General features: G+C 49.3%; 1 protein-coding gene and 1 pseudogene across 1 annotated transcript in view; both read left to right on the top strand.

The window, feature by feature from the left end:
* STARD10 (StAR related lipid transfer domain containing 10) overlaps positions 1-14,702 on the top strand; it is a 52,210-nt gene that overhangs the window by 13,681 nt on the left and 23,827 nt on the right. The gene's annotated exons all lie outside the window — the stretch shown is intronic.
* On the top strand, positions 12,027-13,049 carry LOC128412434 (fatty acid-binding protein, adipocyte-like; annotated as a pseudogene).

The following is a 14,702-nucleotide window of genomic DNA, read 5'->3' as shown; positions in this document are numbered from 1 at the left end:
CTGCCCTTCAAAATGGTGTTTCTAGGGCGGCCTTGCAGCCAAACAAAAACAAAACGTGCAACCAATCCGTCAGAACAGGACAATGTCAAGGATAACGGATAAAACAGGATATGCAAGCAGCATGGAACCAGGCACCTCCCAAGCTGAGCAGGACTTCTGACCATTTGCTAAGTCCCTGTCTCTCCTGGCTCCTGACTGCCTGAGGTTCTTTGCCAGCCCGGTGTCCTCTGGAAGTTTTGGACTACAACTCCCATCAGCCCCTGCCAACATGGTCTGGGCGTTTCAGACTACAGTGGACCCTTGGGTTACGTTACCTTCGGGTAATGCAACTTTTGGGTTGCGAACGCGGCAAACCTGGAAGTGTATTCTTCCTGGTTTCATGCGCATGCGCAGAAGCGGCTTCTCTACTTACAGAATTTTTGGGGTGCAGACGGACCCCAAATTCATATCCGGAGGGTCCACTGTACAGTGGTACCTTGGTTCTCAAACGCCTTGGTTCTCAAACAACTTGGAACCCAAACACTGTATACCCAGAAGTAAGTGTTCCAGTTTGTGAACTTTTCTCGGAAACCGAACGTGCTCCATTTGGAGTACCACACTTCCATTTTGAGTCTTACGCTAAGGTCTGTCTGTTTTTGCTATTTATTTTGCATTTTTGTGGCTCTTTTTTTTCTTGGTTTTGTGACTGTGTGGAACCCAGTTCAGCTACTGACTGGTTGATTGTGTGACTGCAGTACATTGCTTATTGCTTTCATTTTATGGATCAACGGTCTCGTTAGATAGTAAAATTTGTGTTAAATTGCTGTTTTAGGGGTTGTTTTTAAAAGTCTGGAACGGATTAATCCGTTTTGCATTACTTTCTATGGGGAAGCGTGCCTTGGTTTTGGAACGGACTTCCGGAACGGATTAAGTTTGAGAACCAAGGCACCACTGTACAAGCCCATCATCCTGAGCCAGCACAGCTGTGCACCTGGGTCAGCAGAGTCCTCTCTAGGCATCATCCACAAAACTGTCCTTTACTTACATAATGTTCCGCTACACTTTTTGGGCAGGTATGACTCATCCTCTGCTTTCCCCCATTTCTTTGTTTTCATTACCGTGATCATTCCCCGCTCTTCTGCTTTATATAGTCCAGATCTATCTTTCCTGGTAACAGAGACGTTTCAAGACCCTGACTGCTCTGGCGTTCATTAAGATAAAGGTAAAGGTAAAGGTAAAGGTGACCCCTGACCATTAGGTCCAGTCGTGGACGACTCTGGGGTTGCAGCGCTCATCTCGCTTTATTGGCCGAGGGAGCCGGCATACAGCTTCCAGGTCATGTGGCCAGCAGGACTAAGCCGCTTCTGGCAAACCAGAGCAGCGCATGGAAACGCCATTTTCCTTCCCGCTGGAGCGGTACCTATTTATCTACTTGCACTTGACATGCTTTCGAACTGCTAGGTTGGCAGGAGCAGGGACAGAGTAACGGGAGCTCACCCCATCGTGGGGATTCAAACTGCAACCTTCTGCCCTAGGCTCTGTGGTTTAACCCACAATGCGTCCCTTATCATTAAGATAAGCTTTGCTAAAAGTGTGTTGCTGAGACCTCAGACCTTAGAGCAGGTGCTCAGGGCTGAAGCTGCTGAATCAGGACTGAGATTGAGGCGCTTAGCTTGCATGTGATCTGAGTGGGTGCAAAAAATACCCCCCTCCCAAAACATTTTCCTCAGATTTATTGCTTTCAGCTTGCAGATGATCTGTAAGAAAACTACTGTAGAAAGGGAAGGGAAGGGAAGAAATTTAGTGAAGTCACTGGTCTCCCCAAATCCTGGAGGTGACAGGATAGACATTTATGAAATTCTGCATCCTTCCCTCATAAGGGAGTGACTCCAATCCCTCCCTTGACCACTTTGGCTGCCCTTTCCCGAATCTTTTCCAACTCCACAATATCCTTTTTGAGGCAAGGTACCCAGAACCCTTCACGACTTGAGACCTCAGTACTTAAGACCCCGTCCCTTATACACCTCCCTGCATCCTAAGGTCTAGGACCTCTGTGGGGTCCCTCAACCTGAAGCTCAGAGGGGGGCAACAAGAGAGGCCCCTCCTTTAGTGGTGGCCCCGCATCTATGGAACGCTCTCCCAAGAGAAGCCCACCCAACACCCCCATTGCGGTTCTTTAGGTTAAGGTTTTCCTGATCCTCCCCATCCTTTTAAGATCAAGTCCTCATGTTAGCGGTGGCAGGCTTAATTTATATTTTATTGTGCTGCTTTTGCATTTGGTCTTCTATTCCGGTTCCCGCTTATAATCTTATCGTGGCTCAATTGCAGTATATAGCTTTAGGGTTGTTTTATTTTTTTGGACTCGGACAGCGGCTAGATAAGATTATTTTATGACGCTCCTTATCGGCGTAATAAATGAACGGATTGCGCGAAAGAGAGAAGGGGCTTTGTTTTGTTTGAGCACCTGCCATTCACCTCTCTTGCCTCCCTCCCCGGTCAGTTTCTCCCTCAATAGATGTTCAGGATACGTCATGGAGCGCAATCTAACCCTGAAAGGTTTTGGCAGGGAGCCGGTTCTGGGAACAGCCGATAGCCTGGCTCATCTTGGCATCAAATGACACGTCTCACTTATGAGACTCTGCCTGTTAGTTAATGTTTAAACAGCCACCCTGATCTGCTTCCAAACAACATTAGCTGAGTTTTCCCAACTGACATGAAAAGTGGGCGCTGCTCGCATCCTGCTGTTCCCTGCCATTATGGATATGTGGAAAGGCATGATTCACACAAACCACACAGGCTGTCGCTCCTTGATGGCATGTGTTTAACAGACGAGGATGCAGCCTCGAAGACAATTGCCACGTGAAAAAGGGACCTTAGACATAATGCTGCCCAAGTCAGTTCAGGGAATAAAGGTAAAGGTAAAGAGACCCCTGACCATTAGGTCCAGTCGTGGCCGACTCTGGGGTTGCGGTGCTCTTCTCACTTTATTGGCCAAGGGAGCCGGCATACAGCTTCCGGGTCATGTGGCCAGCAGGACTAAGCTGCTTCTGGCGAACCAGAGCAGCGCACAGAAATGCCGTTTACCTTCCTGCCGGAGTGGTACCTATTTATCTACTTGCACTTTGACATGCTTTCGAACTGCTAGGTTGGCAGGAGCAGGGACAGAGCAACGGGAGCTCACCCCGTCGTGGGGATTCAAACCACCGACCTTCTGATCGGCAAGCCCTAGGCTCTGTGGTTTAACCCACAGCACCACCCGTGTCCCTGTTCAGGGAATAGTTCCACTCTATTCTGCCTTGGTCAGATCCCCACCTGCGATATTGTGTCCAGTTCTGGGCGCCACAATTTAAGAAGGACGTTGTCAAGCTGGAAGCTACACTGGTGACTGGGAGCAGCCGCTGAGACAACATAACACCGGTCCTGAAATTGGCTCCCAGTACGTTTCCGAGCACAATTCAAAGTGTTGGTGCTGACATTTAAAGCCCTAAACAGCCTCGGCCCAGTAGACCTGAAGGAGCCTCTCCACCCCCATCGTCCAGCCCAGACACTGAGGTCCAACTCTGAGGGCCTTCTGGCGGTTCCCTCCCTGCAAGAAGTGAGGTTACAGGGCCTTCTCAGTCGTGGCTCCCTCTCTGTGGAACGCCCTCCCATCAGATGTCAAAGAAATAAACAACTATATTACTTTTAGAAGACATCTGAAGGCAGCCTTGTTTAGAGAAGCTTTTAATATTCAATAAATTATTGTATTTTAATACTTTGTTGGAAGCCACAGAGAGTGGCTGGGGAAACCCAGCCAGATGGGCGCGGTATAAAGAATAAATTATATTGTATATATAGGTGTGCAGATGATCAAGGGTCTAGAACATGGGTAGGCAAATTAAGGCCTGGGGGCTGAATCCGGCCCAATCGCCTTCTCAATCCGGCCCATGGACGGTCCGGGAATCAATGTGTTTTTACATGAGTAGAATATTTGCTTTTATTAAAAATGCATCTCTGGGTTTTTTGTGGGGCATAGGAATTTGTTCTCCCCCCAAAAAAGCCCCCCCTGCTGAAAAAGTTTGCTGACCCCTGGTCTAGAAGCCAAGCCTTATGAGGAGCAGTTGAAGCATAGCTGTCAACTTTTCCCTTTTCTTGCAAGGAGTCCTATTCGGAATTAGGGAATTTCCCTTAAAAAAAGGGAAGCGTTGACAGCTATGAGTTGAAGGAGCTGGGTATGTTTAGCCTGGAAAAGAGGAGACTGATATGACAGCCATCTTCATATATCACAAGGCCTGTCACATGGAAGATAGAGCAAGCTTGTTTTCTCCTGCTCTGGAAGGTAGGACTCGAACCCATGGCTTCGAGTTACAAGAAAGGAGATTCCGACTAAACACTAGGAAGACCCTAGGTAAGAGCTGCCTTGGAAAGTGGGTGACTCTCCTTCGTGGGAAGTTTTCAAGCACAGGAAGTGTGCCAGTGCTGGAAATGGGGCATTGATCGGGCCGGCATCTCGCAGATATCGAAAGGGGTGGGGTGGGAGTTTGTGTCTGCTGGCTGGAGAACAGTTCCCCTACCCTTTTGCTAGGATAATGATTTTGTGGATACCGAGTGAGGCAGCATTTCACGGAAACAGCCTTGAGCCGAAGCCTTGAGCTCTCAGACCTTGAAGGGATTAAATTACGCATTTACGCAACTGAAGAAGTGTGCATGCACACATTTGTGTATCTGAAGAAATGTGCATGCACACGAAAACTCATACCAATAACTAACTTAGTTGGTCTCTAAGGTGCTACTGGAAGGAATTTTTAAATTTAATTTAATTTATTTTATTTTGTTTCGATTTGTGCAACAGTGAGAGCTCAGCGTGTAACAAAAATATACATGCACCATTTTGTTATTTGTGCACCATGCTCTATATCTCACGTTTCTCCAAAACACGAATGGACAGCCTCTGGCCCAGAGACAGAATGTGGCCCTCTGGGTGTCTCTCTCTGGCCCTTGAGACTTTCTCCTGGCCACACCCCTTTTCCCCAGGCCACACCCCCTCAGTGGCTCTGCTCTGCAACTTCCTCCAGCGGTTTTGCTCCGACTTTAATTCTGTTGTTGAACTGGATGGAGGGACGTGCGTGTTTACGTGCGTGTAAAAACCTCTGGCCTTTGCATGGCTAGATTGTAAACCAGTAGAGCAAAAGAAGAGGGGAAGATCCTGCTGGATCAGGCCCAAATGGCACACCTAGTCCAGAGTCCGTTTCTCACTATGGCCAAACAGATGACTGTGGGAAACCCGCCATCGGGATTCGAACACAAGACCCCTCTCCCCTCCTGCCGTTTCTGGCAACTGGTATTCAGAAACAGCCATGAATTCTCCCAATCCTCTTTCAAAGCCATCCAAGTTGGTGGCCAAGCAAGGTCAAGCATGGGGCTTCTTCTTCTACTTCTTCTTTTAAAATAGTTTTTATTGAAAATTTCAACACAACAATTTATCAAAAACATATCATCCTCATTCCCCCCCCCCAATTTTCCCTCCCCCCTCCCTAAAAGAAATCCACCCTCCCGGACTTCGCTCAGCTCCTCTCTCTGGTTTATAAGGACATGTTATTTTCTGCATATTATCAAATTGTAATGATCCTTAATTTGTCTGTCTGTATATTACCAAGGAGGGACACGGGTGGCGCTGTGGATTAAACCACAGAGCCTAGGGCTTGCCGATCGGAAGGTCGGTGTTTCGAATCCCCGTGACGGGGTGAGCTCCCATTGCTCGGTCCCAGCTCCTGCCAACCTAGCAGTTCGAAAGAAACCTTGCACGTCAAAGTGCAAGTGGATAAATAGGTACAGCTCTGGTGGGAAGGTAAACGGCGTTTCCGTGCGCTGCTCTGGTTCGCCAGAAGGGACTTAGTCAAGCTGGCCACATGACCTGGAAGCTGTACGCCGGCTCCCTCGGCCAGTAAAGCAAGATGAGTTCCGCAACCCCAGAGTCGGCCACGACTGGACCTAATGGTCAGGGGTCCCTTTACCTTTACCTATGTTACCAATAATAAATTTATGTTTGTTTATTCAAAACCTGCCAAGGAGATCAGTTCATTTTGTTGCTTCTTTAAATACTTTGTAAAAGGTTCCCATTCTTCTTTAAAGTCACAGTTGTCCCTTTCACGTAATTTATACGTCAATTTCACCAGTTCCGCATAGTCCATCAGTTTCCCTTGCCACAGTTCTTTTGTTGGGATTTCTTCGTTCTTCCATCCTTGTGCTATTAAGACACTTGCCGACGTTGTCACATACGAATCATGGGTTTCCTTTGGGAACGGAGCGCGACAAGGGGGAAACCGCTCTGACCTGTTCTTTCCAGCCATGGGACAAGCGGAGTTGGGGATTTGGGGACGAGGCCATAGTTTAACTGTGCACTGGGTGGAGAAGGACTTCCTTCCAGGTGTCCTCAATCTTCGAAGCTTCATGGGATATCCACGAGTTCTAGCGTTACGAGAGACGGAGAAGAACCTTTCCATATCTTCTTCCATATCTTCTTTCTCATGAACTTTCCTCCTATTCCCTCCCTCCCTTTCATCCCTGCTCTGCACCTGGTCCTTCTCATGCCTTCTCATGCGGGATTCTCACCGAACCCGTTTTTCCAGATTCTGCCAATGTTGAGGCAGAACCACCAGCCTTTGAACAAACTGGGCGACTTTCCTAAATGCAAATCCACCCCACAACCAACACCACAATTCCCGCCTCAAAGAAACACTAGGAAGGGCAAGGAAGATTGTGGAGAGACGCTTGCAGAGGATGGTCCTCACCCATCCAACCAGTTTGCTAGGAGTTCATGAGGACAAGGCCCTGGAATGGCCTTCTGTCATCTCCTTGGCGGTGCCTGATTCTTACCTTGAGACTCATCCAGAAGAACCAGAATGATGCCCTAGCTGGACTGTTGATGTGGACCAGACTAAGGGGAGCGAGCAACTCACATCTGCAGGGAAAGTTTGCAACGTTTGGGATTTTTCAGTCCCCAGAAAAGGCAAGGCGAAGGGATTTATAGAACCAAGCACGGCAGGGAGAAAGTGGACAGAGGGGGAGTTTTCCCTCCCTCCCATGTAACTCTAGAACTTGTTGAATGTGGGAAGATTCACGAGGGAGCAAAGGATGTCCTTCTTCAGGCAGCATGTGATTAATCTGTGGAACTCCCTCCCACAGGAAGCAGCAAGGGCCACCAACTAGGATGGCTGTGAAAGGAGATGCCCGGTGCTGGTTACACCCAGGTTGTGGGTTTGATCCCTGTGCAGGCCACCTGCATATTCCTGCATTGCAAGGAGTTGGACTAGGTGAACCCTGGGGTCCCTCCCAACTCTAGAATTCTGTGAAATTCATGGAGGAGGAGACGGCTGTTGACGGCTACTAGCCAGGATGGCTATGTTCTGCCTCCATGGTTGGAAGGAGCAATGCTTCTGAATACCAGGTGCTGGAAGCCTCAGGAGGGGAGATTGGTCTTGTGTTCGAATCCTGCTCGCGGGTTTCCCACAGGCATCTGGTCAGCCACTGTGAGAACAGGATGCTGGACTAGGTGGGCCATTGGCCTGATCCTGCAACCAGGCTCCTCCTAGAGCTCTGCAAACATGGAGAGGGTTGCAGGAAAACGTCTATCTGGTGTCGGTGGTGCAATTCTTTCAGGGTTGTCCAGGGGCACAGAGGCTGATGCCTGGCCAGTGAGTAGCAGACCCAGCCGAAGGCTGCCAGGCCCGAGGGCATCCTGCGCCACGTCGCCAGGCCCCCTTAACAAGGAGCCCATCTTCAAGCTGCACACCTATACTTTGCCGTTTGGCTGCCTTGCCCACGCCCTACCGTTCTCTCCTCCATGTGGTTACTGGCAGCGCTCTTCAGAAGTGAAGCCCACAACTGTAATTAAATGAAACAGGCCATCATTTTGGATGTCGGGAACCTCTCCTGACACATGTCTTGGTCGCTGGGGTCGGCCGTGACAATGTGGAAAGGAGAGGAGGCAGGGACTTCTGCTCTGTGCAGCTCAGGGGGGCTGGGAAGTGGAATGCAACCCGTTGGACCTCCTTGTTCTCAGGCCCAGTGTTTGGAGAGGCTCAGCTAAGCGCCGCTGCATGCAGAAGACCTCGAATTCAACCCCCAGAGTCTCTAGGCAGGACTGGGAAAAGACTAATCTAAAATCCCGGCTGGTGTACACAAAACTGGGCTAGAGAGGCCGACGGTCTGGCTCCCTATACAGCAACTCCCTCTGTTCCTGGTTGAACCCTTCATTCAAAACTATGAGGACTAGCATCTTAGCTCAGTGGTAGAGTCCTTGCCCTGCACGCAGAAGGATCCTGGTTCAATCCCCAGTGCCTGAAACCCCGGAGAGGTGCTGCCGGCCTGTGTAGCCAAGGCTGGACTTCCACCTAGTGAGATTCCTGCATTGCAGTGGGGTTGGGCTAGATGAGCCTTGGGGTTCCTTCCGATGCTACAATTTTATGATTCTGTGACAGGCAGGGAGCCCGGAATGGCGCTCCCGTCGGCCCCTCTCGCAGCCAAAGCCCAGGAAACGAAACTTGCCTCTTTGGAAACGCACTCAGAGCTTTGTGCCGGCACTCGATGGCTGGCTGGCATGAGGGAGGGAGAGCACAGGGCCAAGAACTTCGTATCAGCTGGTGGACATCTTCCAGCTGAAGAGGATAAAAGCAGGCTCCGTGCGAGGTGGATTCCAGAGGGCAAATCGCTTCGGGGGATTTTGCATTCCACCACTTCTCCGCTCTGGGCCTGGGGCTCATCGAAGAGGGCTTGAAAATCAGAGAATCATAGAATCGGAAAGGACTCCGAGGATCCAGCACCCTGCAAGGCGGGAAAACCCAGCTGCCCCGTGCAAGGAGAGAAGCTTCTCCTGAATCGGTAAGGCTATGTGTCCTGTCTTGGTGTCCCCATACAAACTCAGGCTCATCCTGCCACCTGCTTCATCATTTCTTTTGCAGTATATCTGTGTCTTCCTTAGGTGTTTGAGCTGCTGCTCTGTAGGATTTCAGTGCAATGGGTTTCAGTGGAATGGAGTCTCCTTCTTTGGAGGTTTGTGAACAGAGGTTGGGATGACCCTCTGCCCAGGGTCCAACTCCCCAGTTCCACGTTCCGTCGGTCTCTATGGGACTCACTTCTGGGCAAACACACCCAGTTCTGGACTGCATATCTCAGCCATGGGGCCGAGGTCTTGCAAAGCTCACTGGGAAGCCCTGAGTCGCGTTGGAGTCTCTGCGAAGCTCTCAGAAAGCCTGAGGTGCCAGAACAGATTTGGGATTTGAGGCTTAGGAACACTGGAAGCTGTCTTATACCAAGACAAACCACTGGTTAACCTAGGTCAGTATTGTGTGACACAGGCTGGCAGCAGCTGTCTGGGGTTTAAGGCAGGGGCGCTTTCGCCAACCTTACCTGGAGACGCTTTGGCTCAAACCAGGCACCTTCTGCAGGCCAAGCAGGTGACCTACCACCGAGTCACCGCCCTCTCCCTAAATTGTGACTCTAATGAATCATATGGCTTGTGAATCTTAGGAGAGGCAGTGTGGGGTAGTGGTTAGAGTGTCGGACTAGGACCTGGGATGCCATCACTTGGCCCTGAAGCTCATCGGGTGACCTTGTGCCTGCCACTGCCTCTCACCCTGACCAGCCTCACAGGGGATTAAATTGGGTTAGACCACCTATGCAAATGCACAAAATAAATAGATAAATAACGGGGAACATAGGAACCTTCAGCTGTGACCCCTGCATTGCAATGGGGCTGGAGTTTATGATTCGGTGATAGGAATCTACCATTTACCAAGTCAGACCCTTGGCCCATTGAGCTCAGCTTCATCCACACTGGCTGGCAAGGGCTCTCCGGGGTTTTGGAAAACAGGGGTCTCTCCCAGCCCTACTGGGATATGCCAGCAGTGGTTGAACCCACCTGCAAAGCGGTGCTCTACCGCTGAACTACGGCCTGGAAATCGGTGCCTGCCACCAGTGTGCCCCCTTTCTCCTTGTCATCTCCCAGCTCGCTAGAGAGAGTCAATATTGACTCACAGCCGAGCGATTCCTTGCCCTGTTCTGCAAAGAACCCGGATCTGCTGCATGCATCCTGTGCAGGACTGGCGGGGACAGAAACTTCCTTCGCTCGCCCGGACCCATTGCCCGTTTCCCCTGCTGTGCTGCTGCTGCCTGGCTGCTGTGGGGTCTTCTCTTGCTCCCCCAAGGGCAGAGTTGGCCACCCGGCTGCTGCTGATGGGCTACTAGGAGGAGGAGGAAGCAGAGGGCATGGCTGTCCTTCAAGCTGCGCTGATTCATTATCCACAGAAGACCATAAGAAGGGCCTTGCTGGATCTGGCCAAGGGCCTGTCTAGTCCAACATCCTGTTCTCACCATGGGAAATTCCACAAGCAGGATCCGAGCACAAGAGCAACTCTCCCCTCCTGGGGTCTCCAGCAACTGGGAATCAGAGGTTGCCTTTGCTACCTGCCGTTTGGAAGCGGCTGCTGGCGACAATTCATCGCAGAGTTGGGGGGAAAAGGTTCAGGAAAGGGCCACCCAAATGATGGAGGGGATGGAGCAGCTTCCCTAAGAAGAAAGGTTGAAACATTTTAAGTTTAGAGAAAAGGCGAGCACACACTTCGCTTTCCCCCGCCGCTTCCCTGCGGGAAAACCCTCTGTTTACCGCTGAATCCCAGCAAACGTCAACCGGGTTTTCTCGGGGGAAAGGGACAGAGAGATGAACGGAGGAGCTTTCAGGACACTTGAACGGAAGTCGTTCTCCATGCAGCACCTCGTTAATCTGTGGAACTCCCTCCCACAGGAGACAGTGAGGGTCACTGACCTGGGTGGCTTTGAAAGAGGATCACCAACAATAATAGATTGGCAAACACTCACGATTGATTATTTTCAGTTAGCAAAGCTGACTGGAAAAGTCAGGGGAGCCCCGAACCAAAAAGCATAACAGAGAACGGAAACTATTCAAGGAATATATAAGGATATTTTGTAATAATGATATTATCCTAGCAGAATTGAATGATACTTGTATATAATAAACAAATGAAACAAACATCTTAGAGGAATAAATAGAAAATGTTATAAAACAAGCTGTGCGATAAAATTATGACAACATAAAAAGTACAATGAGAACGATTGGAAGCTTTTCTCAGAAGACTTTATTGGATAAGATATGGTGCTATATAAGTAATTGGCTTTTAAAACTGATTTTCTTTTTGTTCTTGTTAATTCTTTTTAAGTATTTTCTTTCTTTTTTCTTTCTTTTTATCTTTTTTCTTTTCTTTTCGGGTTCAACTCTGCTGTAATATATGTAATATATGATTGTCTTTTTCTTTAAAATTAAAAGAAAGAAAGAAAGAAAGAAAGAGGATCAGACAGGTTCTCGGAGGAGAGAGCTGTCAGTGGCACATAAAGAGCGACTTTATTTTATCCATCCTGGTCCATGCGCTCATGTTCTCCGTGAGGAGAGCAGGGTGCTGGACTAAGATGGGCCTCCTTTGGCCTGATTCGGCAGGCTCTTCTTATGTTCTCATGACCTGAGTGCGACAGCACCGCTCTCCCTGCCTGAGATTCCCGGCAGTGTTGAATAGCCATCTTCAAATCCTGTATCTCAAAGGCTGATTTCTCCTGCTCTGGAGAACCAAAGGCTGCTGCTGTTATGATTGCAGCGGCGTCAGCGCGGAGGAAGAGGAAAGATATCCTCTTACCCTCTTTGGGATACTCCAGGCACTCGTTTCGATTTGAAAGCCATGTAATTGCCCTAAAGTGCACTTACTGGTTGACTTTACGTCAGAGGCTAAAAACGGCTCTCTCTTCCTTGCTCAGCGATGCCAGCTAAGTATTTCGGGAGACCTGCGGTCCGGCTGTGATGACATGGCTAGCAGAGCTGCAATTTCTCCCTCTCTTTCTCCTGCTCCCTGGCCCCTGTGTGGCAGAAAAAATAGTCGAGAGGTAGCCAGGAGCTCTGGTTTTCCCAGTAGTGATGTATGGAAGTGAGACCTGGACCATAAAGAAGGCTGATCACCGAAGAATGGATGCTTTTGAATTATGGTGCTGGAAGAGACTCTTGAGAGTCCCATGGACTGCAAGAAGATCAAGCCTATCCATTCTGAAGGAAATCAGCCCTGAGTGCTCACTGGAAGGACAGATCCTGAAGCTGAGGCTCCAATACTTTGGCCACCTCATGAGAAGACAAGACTCCCTGGAAAAGACCCTGATGTTGGGAAAGATGGAGGGCACAAGGAGAAGGGGACGACAGAGGACGAGATGGTGGGACAGTCTTCTTGAAGCTACCAGCATGAGTTTGACCAAACTGCGGGAGGCAGTGGAAGACAGGAGTGCCTGGCGTGCTCTGGTCCATGGGTTCAAGAAGAGTCGGACACTACCCGTTGCGGGGATTCGAACCGCTGACCTTCCGAAGAGGCTCAGTGGAAGCCATTAAGTAGATGACCATGAGGTGCTGTGCTCTTTGTGGTGCTTAGTCGAACTTGTAAGAAGTTCTTCAGGAGGCTTAGTTAATCCTACATCATGTGGGAACAGTTTTTGGGAACTTGGAAGCCGTTTTCCACTGAAAAATTTGATGACTATCTGAAAGAACTTGGCACAGACTTTGCCACCAGGAAGATGGCTGGTGTTGCCATGCCCAACGTGATTGTCAGTCACAATGGAGACGTTATAAGCATCAAAAGAGAAAGCAGTTTAAGAAACACTGAGATTTTCTTCAAAGGGGGGGGGGAGTTTGATGAGACCACCGCAGATGACAGGAAAATAAAGAGCGTTGTGGCGTTAGACGATGGGACATTCGATCAGTTGCAGAAATGGGATGAGAAAAGAGATGGCAACAAAAAGACGAAGAGCAGATGGGAAGCTGGTTGTGGAGTGTGAAATGAACAACCTTATCTGCACCAGAAAGCATGAAGACAGACTGTGTGGTTAATGGGACACGGAAACAGGAGAGTTAGCTGGTTTGGGGAGCAAAGCCCCACAAGGCAGTTGTTTTCTCCAAAGAACTGAGACGGTATTGCTAGAACTATTCCCAAGAACCTGTATACAGTATCCAACCTAAAAGCATTGTGACTATTCAACAAAGGGCTTAATGAAAAAGAATAAAAAATAAAGTTAATAATAATAATAATAATAATAATAATAATAATAATAATAATAATAATTTATGATTTATACCCCGCCCATCTAGCTGGGTTTCCACAGCCACTCTGGGTGGCTCCCAATAGAATATTAATATTAATAAAAATAATAATCAAGCGATAAAACAGCAAACATTAATAACTTCCCTAAACAGGGCTACTTTCAGATGTCTTCTAAAAGTCAGATAGCTGTTTATTTCCTTGACATCTGGTGGGAGGGCGTTCCACAGGGCGGGTGCCACCACCCAGAAGGCCCTCTGCCTGGTTCCCTGTAACTTGGCTTCTCGCAGGGAACCACCAGAAGGAGTAAGAGAGGGCTGTCCATGCCTCCTGGCCACAATTGCTCTGCCCTGCCACCACGGTCAGAGGCATCAATGCTTCCGAATGCCAGTTGTTGGAAACCACAGCAGGAAAGAGTTGCTCTTGCGCACGGATCCTGCCTGGGGGTTCCCCACCGTGGCATCCAGTTGGCCACTGCAAGCACAGGATACTGGACTAGATGGGCCACTAGCCTGATCCAGCAGACTCTTATGTTCTCAATCGAGGGATCTACCATATTTTTTGCTCCTTAAGAAAGATGCACCTGACCATAAGATGCACCTAGGTTTTAGAGGAGGAAAGGGGGGAAACCCCGGTTTTTTGAGGATCAGCTCAAAGTTGTTGAGCTTACTTAGCAAAGGAAAAAAATCCTGTTTTTATGGGGTTCAACTCACAGTTCTGCAGCTTCTTTAGGAAAGGAATGGGAGCCATTTCTACAGTTTTCAGACAGATAATCTAATCAGCCAGTCCCCTGTCGCTGGGAAAACAAACAGCCTCTGTCTGCAGAACATTCAAAAATGGAGGCCTGGGCAAGAGGCCGGAAAGGGAGCCAGTGACCGACCACGCATTCGCTCCGTAAGACGCACAGACATTTCCCCTCACCTTTTAGGAGGAAAAAAGTGCGTCTTATGGAGTGAAAAATATGGTAATTTTCGAATGTGGGGTTTGTCGTCTTAAGGCTGCACAAAACCTTCGCTTTTCTTATCCCCTATCATTTCAGTTGTGAGACTGAAGTCAGTACGGTGTCCTCCCAGCTTCTGCAAAATCCGCTTTCCCCCCTACAATTTGTGCGCGTGCTGGCAAGTCCAGGCCACGCAGCTGGCTCTGGTTAGGAGCGCAGCCGCTGTCTACCCACTGCAGAGAACAATCCTGTGTCGCTTAGTCAAAAAAAGTAAAATCTCCAGAGTGCACCTTTTCGTGCGGCAGGACCGAGTGTTTCCAAAAATATCTGGAAAAGAGGGAGATTTGTGCCTTCAAGGAGCTTAGCGTCCGGCTCAGTCAAGGAAGTGAAGAAATGTGTTGAATTGGAGTGACGAGGGCGTGCAGATGGCTTGCTGGAGCCAAAGCTGCACACCTCTCCTTGGGGAGGGCAAGCGGCGCTGCAGGATCCGTGGCGTAATCTCTCCATCTCCCGCGAAACAAGCGCAGGTTATCCCCAGATGAGTTTCAGGAGCCAGCCAGGAAAATAGAGGTTTGCTTTTATTCGGCGTAATGGCAGATAAGCTGTCGGGTGTTTTGAGCTCGCATCGCGCCAATCGGTTCCTTGGCGGAGAGGAGAGCGGCTGG

Source organism: Podarcis raffonei, chromosome 4 (genome assembly GCF_027172205.1).
Source record: "Podarcis raffonei isolate rPodRaf1 chromosome 4, rPodRaf1.pri, whole genome shotgun sequence".
Lineage (NCBI taxonomy): Eukaryota > Metazoa > Chordata > Lepidosauria > Squamata > Lacertidae > Podarcis > Podarcis raffonei.
Note: the sequence above shows the minus strand (reverse complement) of the source record. Positions and strands in the feature narration are given on the sequence as shown.